The sequence below is a fragment of the Myzus persicae genome, unplaced genomic scaffold, assembly GCF_001856785.1.
Source record: "Myzus persicae strain clone G006 unplaced genomic scaffold, MPER_G0061.0, whole genome shotgun sequence".
In the NCBI taxonomy this organism is placed as follows: domain Eukaryota; kingdom Metazoa; phylum Arthropoda; class Insecta; order Hemiptera; family Aphididae; genus Myzus; species Myzus persicae.
The window spans coordinates 7,476-21,365 of NW_019100586.1; the positions used below are offsets into that span (position 1 = coordinate 7,476).

At 30.4% G+C, this 13,890-nt stretch overlaps 2 long non-coding RNA genes across 2 annotated transcripts; both read right to left on the minus strand.

Moving 5' to 3' along the window:
- Positions 1-5,219: 5,219 nt before the first annotated feature.
- Positions 5,220-11,799, minus strand: LOC111035305. Its single transcript, XR_002604635.1, has 4 exons — positions 11,667-11,799; positions 11,478-11,602; positions 11,114-11,390; positions 5,220-5,342 (listed from the first exon to the last, which is right to left on the minus strand). It is a non-coding gene; the product is annotated as an uncharacterized LOC111035305 (long non-coding RNA).
- A 94-nt stretch (positions 11,800-11,893) lies between these two features.
- On the minus strand, positions 11,894-13,874 carry LOC111035311. The gene is made up of 3 exons (XR_002604636.1): positions 13,471-13,874; positions 12,077-12,229; positions 11,894-11,938 (listed from the first exon to the last, which is right to left on the minus strand). It is a non-coding gene; the product is annotated as an uncharacterized LOC111035311 (long non-coding RNA).
- Between the last annotated feature and the right edge of the window lie 16 nt (positions 13,875-13,890).

A 13,890-nucleotide genomic window follows, 5' to 3' on the forward strand; every position in this document is an offset into this window, starting at 1 on the left:
AATCGTAGGGTAATTTTATAATTATAAACTATTTTTATTTTTATTTTTATTTGAGCTGTTTACAAACAATTTGAATTTTGAATTTTTTTAGTTTATTTAGTTTTTTTTTCTATAATTGTTAATAAAATTGTATTTGTTGGGGAAAAAAGCTTGACAACTCAATAAAATGCTCCTCATAGATATTTACAATATTAGTTAAAAAATATTTAAAAAGCATAGGTACGATTTTTTTAATAAGCATTTAAAGTTTAAATTTTAACAAAATTATTTGAAATGTACAAATGATTTAATAATTTAAAATTTTTGAAATATTCAACTTCGTAAGTAAGGGTTGAAAATGCAAAACAAAGTACCAAGGAAGTAAGTTATTATGTTAATAAATAATCAAAAAAACATTATTACAGATTTATTATGTTCAAATGTGAACTAAATTAAAGATTAAATTGCCAAGAATAATGATTTATGTTATTTTGTAGTAAATTAAAAATATTATTCGTGGGTACTTGAAACTTTTAAAGTATATTATTATATTTTATACCCTCAATGAATTTTCAAATATACTTTTTTTTTAAATTAATTTAATCTAATGCGTAGTACTAATACTTACTAGTAAAATAAATTACTTTGATCGCAATAGTATCATCGAATATAAATTATTAAGTAATATTATAGACTAACACACCGTCTTCGCTCAGAATCGTTTTTCGTATACAATGATTTTGTATTATTGAATTCAAACTTTAACACCGTCCATTACAGTGACCCACTTGTAACCTAATGTATAGCAGAGTGACCTCCACATACCAGATTTTTCAATTTAAATTTCAATATCTTAACATTTTTAAATTAACTGATTTTTATTGCTAAACATTTATTACATAATAAATATAGTAAAAATTATTATTATTCGTGATGCATAAGTATTTCATAAAAATTTACTTTTTATTAGTTTAAAATCAGAAAACTGTCTATTTATGTACATAAAAAAAAGTCAGTTGTAATTTTTCTAATCAATTTTAATTTAACTGAATTAAAAATAAAATTAGGAGAACTATTAACTTAAAACTTTTTGAAATGTTTCATATCGACTTAACTTAACTCAGTTAAAAAATTTCATTAACTAGTCCAGGCTTGTAGTTATTATTATACTAAGTAATTTTTACATATAGGTACTCACATAACATATTAGCTAACTCTAATTTATAACAATAATTATTCATTTTCTTAAACACAATACTGCAGGAATTAATATATTATAAATTAATTAATAATAAAAATAATTGATTTGAACGATATTTATAAAATATTCAAACAAAATAAACACACTTGCTAATCAGTAATGGTAACTAGTCTCTGTGTATTATCCTATTATTAAAATAAAAATGAACCAGCAGCAGAGTTCTAGTAGATAACTAACATGTGTCGTGCCTAGTGAAGAAATATGACTTTCGTAAGGTTTAAAACTTATACGTTCTTGTATATAAAAGTTAAAACACAAATTAACATATAATAACTAAGTATTATAGGTACGATAAAAGCTAGAACTTAAAGAGATTATTTTAGCTGTATAATATCTGTAATTTCTAATAACAAAAAGCTCAAACGTATATTGTTGAACATTTTACTATATAGGCTGCGTTTTTTTCAGAGATGGTATCCGTCAGTGAAAATTTGCCAATTTTGAATACAATGTCATATTATGCAGTGTGAAATGTGTTGACGTGAGTGTTTCAAAGTCTTAGTTGTATCTTGGATAGCAGAAAACATGTGGTATGTACTTTTTATTTTTCAGTAGATTTATTTAATATATGATTAGAGTTTGACGTTTGTATTGCTCCAACTTTTCAATTTAATTGTATTGCAACTACTGGTATAACGCTATTCCGGCTATCAATAAAATTATGATAAAAATTATGAAATTGGTCTGGTATGAAATTTATTTATTTATTTTTTTTAAATTTTTTTTGTAATATTTAAATATTTTCACCGATTATCAGGTACGATGACCTGTAGGTACTATAGAGACTGTGTCTGAGCGAGAGTGAGAGAGAGTGATAGAGAGAGAGGTAGTGAGGTGGAAAAAGTGTAGAATAGAGAGAGAGAAAGACTGAGTGATAAAAGGGTAATGTAGTGATGGAGGAGGGGGAGAAGGGAGAGCGAGTGAGACTTTTAGTAAGGGAGAATAGGAAGTGTGGAGGTAGAATAGTTAGGTTAACAATGTCGAATACGTAGGAAAGGTTCTTGAATTTGCAATTATAGCCACTAGACCAATCAGCTGAAAACTACCTAGTTGACAGGTTGAAAACCTTGACTTATGGGATAGAATAAAAAGATCAGTAGAGGATGTCAGAGCACTGTTTGTTTGCTCTCTGTATCCCACGCACAACAATTGCTTTGTTGTGCGTAGGACATAAAGAGCAAACAAATAGTGCGTAGACATCCTCTCAATAGTGTCATCAAGTTGAACAAAAAAGTAAGAAAAGACGTCATAAAAGACGTATTTCTATGTCAAACCATGGTTGTTCGGTATTAATATACGTTTGCCAACGGACAATGTTTGACACACCACCATTAGTTTTTGCCGGTCCGTCAAACACGACGCGTAACTTTGTCGTTCTACTAAAGTTGTTTATTACATAAGAGACACGAGTGCGGTGGATAAAACATTTCGTGTCATCGATTGACTGCTTATTTTCGCCGGTATCCTAAACACATTCCATATGATTGAGACTTTCGTACTTTCTCGTAAACATTATAAACTTAATGTATAATTCGGGATTCTTTGTTAACCGTTTGTTTAATAATATAAATCTTCGTTGAGCTGAGGTGTATGAATTAACCAGCTGATGACAATTTTCTTTGAATGGTAGTTTGACTATAAATCTGGCATCCACATTTTTAGCGAGGTATTCGTTAGGTTGAGATTATCGTTAAAATGTTTTATACACTATCTTTCTTCGTCAGTGAAATTATGCTTCGACGATGGTTCTTACATTTTCCGAAATAAATCTATTTTGTCATATATTACAAATGTTATTTATAAGAACGTCAATATTGCCCGGATACGTAAATGAAGGGTATGCGACCTTAATGTGGTCGGGAATGCTTACAATGGTAGTTTAACTATGAATCTGCCATTCTCATTTTTGGTGAGGTTATCGTTAAAATGTTTTATACACTATCTTTCATCGTCAGTGAAACTATGCTTCGAAGATGGTTCTTACATTTTCCAAAATAACTCTATTTTGTTATATAACAATTGGTATTGATTTTGAGTTGTTAAAACACGAATTTAATTTTCTGGTACTTCATTTTGTGGAAGTTTTGGCTACGACTACTCATCCGTGCAAAGACGGAAATACGCAAATATCGTTCTACTACGGTCGTTAATCACACACGAGTACGCTAAATAAAACATTTCGTGTGATCGATTAACTGCTTTTCTTCGCGGGTATCATAAACACATTCCATATGATTGAGACTTTCGTACTTTCTCGTAAACATTTTATACTTCATGTATGATTCGGGATTCTGTGTTTGTACCCATCCGTGTAAATACGGCAACTCGATTGTCGTTACGTACGAACTATTTAAAGATATCTTATTGGGGCATAATGTGTGATGAGAAGTTAAAAACTAAAGACTGTCCGTATTTACAAAAAACGTTGTTCGGATGGGTAATCGTAGACAAAACTTCGACAAAATTAAGTCTCTGCAGGTTTTTAACCTTTCATCACACATTATGCCCCAATAAGTATCACCTCCGATAAGAACGTCAATATTTCCCGGATACGTAAATGAAGGGTCTGCGACAATTATGTGGTTGGAAATGCTTACAATGTGTATAGGCATGGGTGGTAATGAACCTGTTATTTTTGATAACACTTGAAACTTGATTGTCGTTACGTTCGAACTATTTAATGATAGCACAACAGCTGTTACTTTGTACTTAATATTGTTCTTTGACTCACTTATTCCAGATATCGGTATATTTCACAGATATCTATATTATTAGTATAATATAGATATCTGTGGTATATTTACTTTGTGGCGATTGAGACCGAGTTTATGAATCAAATTATTTGTAATAAAATTACTTTTAGACCCGTTATCTAGTAATGCCCGGCCGTGCATATTTTTGCGGGCAGAACTTGATATCTTTATTATTGCTGTCGCCAGTGGCACTTGATAATCGGCATCGGCGGCATCCACGGTATGCGCAACCACTAGTGCATCGTTTGAACTGTCACCCTGTATAATTTTTTCTTCCAAACTGGCTTCTTGATCTTGATGTTTGAGTGTAACTAGTCTTGTAGTAAGAACTGTGGTTAGGCCCTAAAAAAATGGTGTTACAAGATTGGAAGCAACTAATTGTAACATTTACGTATTTAACTATTCCAAATCTTTAATATTGGAGTGAAGTACTATGTGGGGAGGTGAGGAATTTCCTATTAAAGTATGACTTTAGTCATTTAAATGTATGTTAAGTATTGTCAAATTTACTTTTTGTTGTTGGATGGGGTCGATGGGGAGTATTTTAGATTTTTGACCTACTAAAGTTGATACACAAAATTAATGAAAGACAATAATAGTATGAAATGATTACAATAATTTCTGTTAAAAATTATATGAAATGATCACGTGAACTTATATTAAATTAATATTTCTAGTAAAATACGTATTGTAATTACTAATTATTATCTAAATAAAACAAAAAATAAATAAACCTGAAATTGGAGTATAATAGATGTAAGTAATTATACTTTTTTGCCAATGTAATAAATTATGTTAAAGTATCTGTATGTCAATTTCCTGTGACATGGTTGAATCACTATTCGTAAGCCAATTCCTCACGTAGCAATAAGAAATATAATAATATAAATAATAATATGCATTAATAACTAATACAAAACAATAATAATACAGTTGTGGCTTGGTGTGGCGAGGTAATTGGCTGAAGTCCCTAATGGGTGTCAATCATCTGCGGCGTGGCTAGCATCCGGACGGGTGACCACCTGAATGTTTAGTGACGAATCCTAGCTCTACATACACACAGGTTACTCGAACTCAGCCATAACTCCTACAAAAGATGCTGTTAGTCATAGTGCGCGGTTTATTTACAATCAAATTGGCACACAAAATAATATGTTATATATACAATTAATACAAAATAAAAACAATGCTGCAATTGGGGCTTGGTGTGGTGCGGTGATTGGCGGAAGTCCCTAATGGGTGTCAATCATCGGCCGGCGTAGCTAGCATCCGGATGGGTGACCACATGGATGTTTAGTGACGAATCCAAGCTCCACATATACACGTGTACTCAAACACAACCGTGACCCCTGCAAGAAATGCTAACTGTCATAATTTCCGATACTTTAGGCAAAAAAAAATCTAAATTGTTATAATATTTATGGATTTAATAGAACCGCTTAAAATTACGATTATTTTATTGGTGCCGGTTATTGGCAGAGGAAGGGGAGAAAGTTTATCATCCAGATAATTCTCAAATAATTCCAAAATAAAATTATTTCAATACGTTATTTAGTTGCTTCAAATCTAGACATCTTCCTAGAATTTTTACAAAACATATGAAGCTTAAATAATTAGTAAAAATATGTTGCTTTAAGAAAGACGTTTCATCTGAATGTATTGTCTCCAATTGTTCAAATGCGTCTTACAAGTATGAAACATAATATCAAATTTTAGTTAGCAGTTATCATTCATCTTCGTTGATTCCAAATAATAATAATCACTCTAATATTAAAACTTTCATTGCTAAATGAGATCTGCTGATATTAATGAGCACTTGTAACACGGGGCCAACACATGCGTATAAAATATTAATACTAACTACAGTAGAAACTCGATTAACCGTCAATGTCGGGACCGGGACAATGACGGTTAATCGAATAGACGGTTAACAGAAATACAATAATACAAAACAATTTTTCAATAAACCTTTATATTTTGCAACGTAATTTTCAGACAAACATAATAAATAGAATAATAATAGAATAATAATAAATAATAATGAATACTAATAATATATAATACATATGTAATAACATAAAGAATACCATTCTAAAAATATTAAACAAAATAATCCGTCATCTTCTTCTGTTTTTTTGTCACTCCGTGAATTGATCGGATCGGGCGATTGTAGCCTTGAAAATTTACCAAAGTAAACGAATTCTGAATGGTAAACAAGCCGACCCCGTGCAGCGTACCCAGCCTACGAGGCAGCAAACATTTACCACTTTGGATTCAACAGAATATTGGAAAACATTTCCGTGATTTTCGGAGGTTCAGAATTCAGATCATAGGTAAACAAGCCCCAATTAGCTCATCGAGAGCCGCTTCTATATTGTTGTATGATATTGGTATCGTCCGGCTCACCAGTCCTTATCCTCAGCGGAGAGAGTATAAGTCATAGGTAAAGGAAATATTGATGCCCGACTTATTCTTGACATACTTTGTTCATTTGATTTTAGTTAAAACAAATAACAATTGTCACTTGCTGCGCCAGAAGAGTTTACTATTAGTTATTTATATATGCATTTTCCTTTTGAACAGTCCCTACTCCTAGTACCCACTGTTATTCAGTCAGCGTAGTAAGAACTAAGAATCAATTGTCATCAGAGGGGGCCACGTAGCCAAACCGAAATTTATTTTGAGACGGGTGTCTATTTTTCCTTCCTCTAATATAAGTGTGCCCGTGGCTAAATAACTAGGTATGATCTCAATTTTGTGATACGCAGGCGTTATGGCCGTCACTGGCAGTAAATATTATCACTTCGATTTATCAGTTAACAGTTATCTAAACCATGTTCAAAACCATGGCCATTTAGTCATGAGTGTGCCGATGAGGCGGCGAGCGGAATGTATTTCTGTGGTTCGATGCTTGCCGGTCCGATTGAAATATCGTGTAATGCTTTTCCTCGTTCTGTTGGCTTCTTGTGGGCGCTACGTATTTGAGAGTAACAAACTTATAGTAATATAGTTTATAAGAGCCTGATTCTGTATATACAATCCTCAAACTTGTGTTGTATAGCTTTCGTGTGGAAAACTCAGTTTTCTTGCGGGTGGTGCGCGCTCGGATAATCATGCGTCGGTCGGCGCTATCGGGATTCTCGTACGGCAATCGCTTGCAGTTGATACATTGGTCTCGCGAGGCGGCGGTCGATATTTGTCGTTGTTGATGAATAAAACTAAAGTGCGCCACGTACTTGGTCGCTCTGTTTTATCTCATTACATGGTTGACTGTGGCGTATATACGAATTATTTTCACTATGGGCCGATTTATCAATTATCACTAGTCAAACAGCATAGCCATAATTATACATTTTTAAGGGAGCAGCTGTTATATAATTAAGAATTATGGCGTATTATACAGTTCAAATAAAAATTGCGCAATTCAATTTTATAATTATTATGTAAAATTAATTTTTTGTTTCTTTTTTTAAAAATATTGACAGTGTCGTTTGTATATTTTAATGTTATCTTACTATGAATTTAACATCAAAGTCAATAAGTCATTAAAGCAAGTCCCGTCAATATATCTAACATTTCCTTGTAGATTACTCAAAAATGATTTTAATCAACCGGCTAACTTAATCATGGTGAAAAACTGTTAACAGTGTAAATATACATGCAATGCTTTAATTGAACCTGCAATTTCACTATGGGCTCTGGCCTAGGGGGCCTCCCCCCTATATACGCCACTGGTTGACTCAGCCACTTCACCAGCCTAAATATTATAAATAAGGTTTGATTTAAAGATAAATGTTATAACGTGTTTTATGTTGTCCGGGTGGAGGGCTTCTGATAAAATGTTTGAGATGTCTGCTCCTTGTCTCTCCGTTTCATATGAAAGGCATTCATTAAAAGTGTGTTTAATTGAGAGGGGAATACCGCAGCTGGCACAAAGGGGTGGGTCTTCCTACTTCATCAGATACTGGTGTGTGTAATCAATGTAATCAAAATACGAATTCTATTGATCGCGGTTTCAATTTTTCTTGAGAAGTCTGGTGGAGAGGGCTATGTGTGGATGGTATTTTTAATTAGGTTTAATTTTGAGGTACATTGTTTCCATGCCCGTTGACATATGTTGTTTGATATAATTCTGGTTATGAATTTGGCGTCGCGTAGGGTAAAATAATTAAGTCTAATGGCATTAGTAGAGGTTATTACTTGGCGTGCTTTTTCGTTGGAAATTTCGTTTCCCGGAATTTGATTGTGACTGGGTGTCCATATAAGGCGATTGAGTAGCCGGTGTGTGTAAGGTTGTAGATCTGGTTCTGGATTTTTCTTTGCGATCTCATTTGGATTGGAGATGTTTTCAATACTCCTCGAGGTACTAAGTGAGTCGCTAAGGATTACTGCTTTATGTATGCAATTTGTTTTAATAAGGTCTAGGGCAAATGTTATTGCCATTGCTTTGGCTGTGTACATTATGAAATAAAAAAAAAGGTTCAACTTGATAAGCGGACACAAAAATAGAAAATCAAAGAAGGATCTTTTTATTCTAAGGGTCCCACTTAACCCTCTGTTAGTCGCGCGCCAAACGGGGGTGACTTAACTAGCACCCCCCACACTGCCCAACTCGCGCGACTATGTTGTTAAAACAGAGGGTTAAATAAGTCATGAAAAGGTTAGTACGCCTAAGGGCTATGGATAGTTGAAGCTGTGGTGATGATAGTAGGCTAGCGGTAGTATACTATCATCCCGGGTCGATTGCATTGCAATGATCTTTTCCTACTAACTACCAAGGTATTCGATATTGTATAAGCATAACAATGAAAGAAAATGTTTAAATATTACCAAGAGAAATAAGAACATAATTTTAAATACCATAATTTGTATTCATAGTTTTAAAGCCAGTCGGCTATCGTTGTACCAGTATTTATAATTAATAATAACTTAAATACAGTCAACACTTATTAGTGATTTGTTTATCACAAACAATTATTAAAACTGATTTAAAAAGTCTGATATATCAAAAAAATAACAAAATAATTATTAAGAAATAATAAGGGTTGACGGTATGAAGAGTTATTGAAAGGTTTCAGTATTTATTTATTCATAAGTTTTAATTTTAAATATGGTTTGGTGAATTAAAATAATATTGTCTTAGAATTCAAAATATTTTTTCTACTCACTTCTTTCCACATTGCACTTAATCTATTTTTTTAAAAACACATTTACTAAGAACAAAACAAAAATAAAAATATTATTGTGGTTGATTTTTTTGTATACTTTTTCAAAATGTATGATAGATACAGTTTGAAACACAATATAATATTAATTCAACATTAAATTATTTAAGCAAAAAATAGCTTTAACGTGAAAGAGAAATTAGAAATCTTTCACTTTAATTTCTTGTATCAATAACAACTTTCATTCAATCAACACATTATTTTATTGTACTGAGATAAAGTTGATAAAACTCTGCCCATATTTTTTCACTTTTATCCATAAATTTTTTTTTTTTATTCTCAAAATCTATTTGCCCACGGGCGCCCGTGTCCCCCTTCAAATTTTTTTTTCTATAACTTAACTCTTGTTCAACTTAAAATATTCATTTTCTCATGATATAATAATTGTAAATAACGCTATGAATTTAGGCATACTGATATTATAGACTGTAGTGTTTAACGTTTGTTTTTAATGCAACTTTTTTCATATTTTTATTTTTTTTGATTCTTAAAATGCATTTGCCTGCGGGCGCCCAAACTCCTCTTCCCATTTTTATTTTTAAAATTGAATTGTATTTAATTATTTCATATTTTTATTTTTTTTGATTCTCAAAATGCATTTGCCCTCGGGCGCGCATGCCCGACTTCCCATTTTTATTTTAGAATTGAATTCTTTCTAATTGTTATACATATATATTTTTTTTTTTGATTCTCAAAACGCATTTGCCTTTGGGCGCCCATGTCCCCCCTCCCAATTTAATTTTTAAAATTGAATTCTGTATGACTTAAAAACCATTTTTTAATTTTTTTAACCAGCTGCAGGTTATCCTTATATATATTTATTTTACCATTATTTAATTATTGTAAATAATGCTATGATTTTAGAAATACTTTTATTGTAGACTGCAGTTTTTAACGTTAGGTATATTTTCAAATTTTTATTATTTTTTATTCTCAAGACGCATTTGCCGTCTTTGAGCTTGAAAGTAATTAATTTAACTCCCAAAAACATTAAATTTGTTAAGATGGTAGAATGTAATTTTAATAAAATATTAGCAAGAAATTATATATAAATAATCCAATATAAGAGCTTACTTTTTTTGTTTTATCATTTGAAAAATAGGAGTTAAGTGTCCTCATTTTCTTCTTTAGGAACTGAATCCATATTTGCAGTTCTTAACGAATTTTTTTATTATTTTAACTTTAAACTCTTAAAAATTGGTTAATTTGTAAATTGTAGGGCAACAACGCTAACAACAGTCAACACTCAACAATACGTGGACTTGGAAAACACAATATTTCGTTAACCGTTTGATAATGATTTATATATAGTAATTGCACATTTCTACCCTTGATAGCTGAATACATTACCCAGAATACGATAAATGTAATAATAATAATAATGTCTGTCAAAAGGTTTCTATTTCCGTCGACGACAGGCTGCTTTTATATGACTTGTTAGATACAAGGATTGTCGCATAGTCGCTAAATACCTTAGACCAGCTTTATGTAAAAAAACTTCTAATTTTAGGGGTAATGGCCCACACTGCCCCCCCCCCCTTCCGGGCGTCCCTGATTTGGTATAAAAGATAACTAGATAGAATTTATAGCAGAACACGTAAATTGGTTACCATAACTTTTTACTTTTTTTTTACTTTACTTATTAGTTATTACATATATTATACAAAGACACAATTCAAAAGATTGTTAATTTCCTGTAAAAAATGAATGTTTCATTATTATACTGTTCAGTGTTCATATATTAATGAATATTGGTTAATAATTAATACATTTTGAAAACATAAGCTATTTCAATAAAACAAACAAAACAATTAGGAAAACTCAATAATTATGATAAATGTAAAACAAATAAAAATGTATTTGTGAATACTAAAAATTTTAATTATAATAATTACCATTTATAATAGAATTGTTTGGTGTACAGCCGGTTAAACTTGAATCACTCTTATGTACCTTTGCCCTTTGGACAATTATGAACATTATTAAATAGGCTCCTTTTTACATGTTAAAATGTAGATATTTGATTATTAAACATGAAATATAGTCCAATACAAATTTAAAGAAAAAGAAATTAAACTTTTATTTTTGCACTGCCTTTCGACTGAGATGAAGATGTATATTTTGATGTTTTTAATGGTGACGTAATAACACTGCCGTTATCAGATTTGTTTCCTAAAAAAAAAAATTACATGATGTAAATTAAATTAAGTTATAGTAACAAATTATAATTTGTAATTTATTAATAGAAATTGTAAATACCACTAATCAGCATTTTTGCAGTCGACTTGTTCATAGTTTTTAAAGGTGTGACATTATAAGTATGAGTTACTGCTTTAGACGATGTAGCAATATCATCATTAAATTTAGCTGCAGTCTCATTTTGTCTATACATAAAATATTTAACTTTATCAATGTTATTTATAGACAAAATGTAATTTATTTACCAACCTGGTAACTTATTTTCTCTTTTAGAGACTTGAATGGCGACCAACCATCAGGTCGACGTTGAAAATCAATATTCTATCTTGAAAAGATTATGTTTCTGTTGTTGGCTACTATGTCTTTAGTAGAACTAGAAGCAGAATCTAATAAAACATGAAAAATTATGCTATAATAATACACTACAAATCTATAAAATATAAAATAAAACCACTTGCCTGCAGAATAATAAAATGGTATTGAATTTTCGTTCATGTCAGATTTGTCAGATTGATCACTATCTATAAACAAAAATACTTGATAAAACTATAATATATGATGGTAGCATTATAAATTAATATCAATAAATACAAATTATAGAAATACAATTGTTAAAAATGCTTATTTTTTGAAAATTATACCAACTGGTCCAACTGTACCTTGACTAAACATACTTGATAGTTGATTATAAACTTAAACAAACTATTTTGTCTTCTAATTTTTTTTTTGTTTAAATTTATCTTTTTCTATTGAAGAAAGGTCAGATTTACTCTTTGCCATCTCACATTTTTTTGGGGCTTCTGGAAAACTGTCTAGAACATTAAAAATTATATTTATTATATTAACATTTTTCACTAGGTAAATAATAATATATATATATATATATAAATTTAGCTTGAGCTTACAAAAATATGAACATTTTTTTAAAAACTGTTAGGTTAAAACTTAGATTAAAATGAATACATTGCATATATGTATAAGATGAATATTAAGTAGTTAAACAGTGGAAATTATGATAAAATAATACAATTTTAATTTACATAAATTTCAATAGTATAAGTTGGAAATTATTGTTGCAGTGCCAAATAATATAATTAAGATTTTGTACAATTATTTTATGATATTTGAAACAACAATTTTTATTAAAATAATTTGTTGTTTTATGCAATAAAATTATTTAATATTAATTTATGTAAACAATAAAGACATTGCATTCATCGTTTAGACCCAAATATTCATTGAGCTATTATAAGCATTATATTTAGGACAAACAGTGTAACTTAAAAACGGCCTTAATTATCAGGGGGTTTTATCGAATAAATTATATTAATTAATTAATGTATCAAATAAAGAAATTATAAATTGATATACTTTAAGGTAACCAACAAATAGAAATTAAACCACTCCCTTCGCTAAAAATTATTTTTTCGATTTCAATGATTTATCATTAACTCAAATTTAATACATTATAGTAATATCTACTGACTACTCCGAACTTACTGTACAACAGAGTGACTAACTTACCCACATTTTTTAAATAAAATTGTTAAATTTTAATAAAAATTGGTGATTTCTAATGGGGATTATAGAAAAAAATTAATGTAATAAATTTAGTGTAACAAGATACAATGTACTTAGAAAATAAACTGTTTGATTATGTTAAAACTGTTTAACTAAAAGAACGAAATTAAATTTTCAAAATTGCACTTATTTAAATAAGTTGAAAACACAGATAAATATCACACAAATATGACATTAAGCCCATTAAGGCACAACTAGATGCTAGTAAAGTTTACTTTACATTTAGTAGAGTATTTTTTTCTATAATTCTATAACATATGAAACTATAATGTAAGTATAGGTCTACAAAATGTTATATTTAATAGCCTAAGTTGTGTTAAAAACAACTTCCTATGTGTAAATAATCAAAAATAAAATATTTCTAAAATTGGTAACAAATATATTTGATTTATGATGAGGGACAACATTTCATCATATATTTATAATATTTAATTTAAAATACAAAATATACATAGATTGCCATAATGCTTACCGATATTACTACACAAACAACGTGCTTCAAAAAACGAAAAATCGTGCTTATTTGGTCATACTTAATGAAATATTGCTCTTTTTATATCTTTAATTTTGGACGATTTTAAACAAGCACAATTCCCTTTTCATACCATCATCCAGGAACTACCTCCACAGTATTTTACAAAACAAAATGTACCACACACCACACCGTTTTATATCGTGAAGAAAAAAACGCGTGTGAAGAGACAGACGCCGAACACGATTGTAAACTGTATAGGTTGACGTCCCTCAAAGGCAACTCGTCGGAATGCTCATCGACCGACATGTGTTCCAAGTCGGACGGCAAGAAGGGTTCATCGAACAATGTCAAAATTTTCTCTTTGGCCGACGGTGGCTGGACATTCTCCACGTCCACAGATTGCTGGATTAACTCCTC